Source organism: Stegodyphus dumicola, chromosome 9, assembly GCF_044657685.1.
Source record: "Stegodyphus dumicola isolate Sdum_Otavi_A_Nest chromosome 9, ASM4465768v1".
NCBI lineage: Eukaryota > Metazoa > Arthropoda > Arachnida > Araneae > Eresidae > Stegodyphus > Stegodyphus dumicola.
The window spans coordinates 24709124-24711283 of record NC_140776.1 but is presented as its reverse complement, the minus strand read 5'-3'; the positions used below and the strand labels follow the sequence as shown (position 1 = coordinate 24711283).

At 36.4% G+C, this 2160-nt stretch overlaps 1 non-coding gene across 1 annotated transcript; it reads right to left on the bottom strand.

Moving 5' to 3' along the window:
• Positions 1-1383: 1383 nt before the first annotated feature.
• TRNAS-GCU (transfer RNA serine (anticodon GCU)) lies at positions 1384-1457 on the bottom strand. Its single transcript has one exon. It is a non-coding gene; the product is annotated as a tRNA-Ser (tRNA).
• Between the last annotated feature and the right edge of the window lie 703 nt (positions 1458-2160).

Below are 2160 nucleotides of genomic sequence, written 5' to 3'. Positions count from 1 at the left end.
ATTTTACACTATTTTGTGTTACATTAAATACAGTTATGAATACTATTTCATAGTAGACTGATAAATTCTTCCTATAATTAGTAAATACATTTATATTATATTCCCTCAAGAAGATTAGTTTGGTGAACGGCAGGCAAGGAAGAGAGATATTAGACTTGTTGAGGAAAAGTTTTAAACATTTCTAGCAATAATTTGTCGACGGGCATTGTTTCATTGAAACACACCGTGAGGAATGAGTTGAATGAAGGGTGCAACTTTCTGATCCTCAAACTTTATGAAACAGCTGTTGATGATACTGTCGAGACATTAGGCTATTTTAAGTGGGATTAAGTGTGAAAATGTGCAATGTGAAAAATGTCGCTCACCGCGACTCGAACCTGGACCTCTCGAACTGCGAACCTGAACTGCGATGTTTTCGCCTGTAACCCTTTTTTAGCAGGAGATCACTAGTCATATTATATAAATCCCCAGGCTATAATACTTGACAATCGTTGGATAATATATGACGTTGGATAACATAATCCGGAAAACGATATTCAACTCTATTGCGCCTAATGTGTACTAAACCATCAGTGTACTCCATAGGAAAGAAAGATTAAAAAAAAAAAGCATACCGATTAAATGGAAGATAACTTACTTTCTGGCTCGAACAAATGAAACATAGCAGGATAAGTCCATGCTTTTTTAATTGTCCGCAGAGAAAGAATGAAATTATTCACAAAGGCTCTGCGTTTTAAGTCAACATTAAAAACTGCGAATTTTTTAGGATTTACTATTGCAATATCACTCCCACCAGATTGTTTAAGATAATTTCGACTAACCCTTTCGAGAAATTTAATAAAACTAGGTAATAAACTTTTCGGCTGATAACGAATATGGAGTTGGTAATTTGACTGCCTAATCGGCTCTGGCGAAGTTGGCAATGAGTATAACTTGAATGAAAAAGAGTAATTGAAGAGATATTTTTAGAAATGTTTAAGATTTTGCGTAGGTAATAATTCCGAGTTTTTTTATCTTATTTCACATTTAGACATGAATCCGAATACTTCAGGTTTTTGGCTTGTTATCGTTAAGACGAGGAATTAAGGATGGCAAGCATGGTAATTTATAAAGTTTATTAAGTGCATGGCCAATAATGTGCAATTAGCAAGTGATAATTTTATGAGAAGTTTTATGGAATGTATTTGGATCTTTAAAAAGAAAAAAAACGCAATTCTGTCTGAAATAAACTATATAAAATGTATGAAGGCCTTCAAATTTTACATTAAGCCCAAAGGGGCATTTTGTTCACTTACACAAACGTATATATTTCGAGAACATTTGAACTAACATATAGAGACATTAGGACTTTTTTGGAAGCCGAAGAGATGAAAAATGAGCAAACGCCTTCGCCGGGAATCGAACCACGGACCTCTGGAATAGCAGCCTAGCGTGCAAAACCACTACACCACGAAGGCACGCTAAGAAGGCGGGAGAAATACCTTATATACCCCCTTTTAAAAGGGCGACAGGGGTTTGTAGGGGACCCAATCGCCAAATCCTGGGTGTGGAGAGTCATCATCCAAAACCCTTTTAGTTCGGGCGCCACTATAGAGACATCAGGTTTTTTGGAAGCTGAAAAGATGAAAAATGAGCAAACGCCTTCGACGGGAATCGAACCACGGACCTCTGGAATACCGGCCTTGCGTGCAGAACCACTACACCACGAAGGCACGCTAGGAAGGCGAGAGAAATACCTTACAAACACCCTTTTGCGCTAAAAATACTTAAAAAGAGCATACCTTTATAATTTCCGATACACAGTCTCGTGCGCTGGAGATAAAAATGTTTTATTCCATACAATGTGTTGCCACTGCTCGTTTTGAAATAGTTTGAGTTTCTTAATTAGAAATTCGTTAAGGTTCTAAAAAATGAAATAGATAACAAAACAAATTCGAAATTCAAGATTCGGGCTTCGAGATTTCCATATTCGGGTGGAGGACTATGCTGTTCAAAATTTTCCGAAATTCTAGGTATCGTTGTTTTTTCATGGTGTTACAAACATACATATATTCATGCAGATGCTTCATTATTTAATTTCTTTAAATGTAATAGAGGGTGGTAATATTTGGTGGCAACAGTTTGAAAAGCGATACAACCATTTATAGTGATTCGACGCAA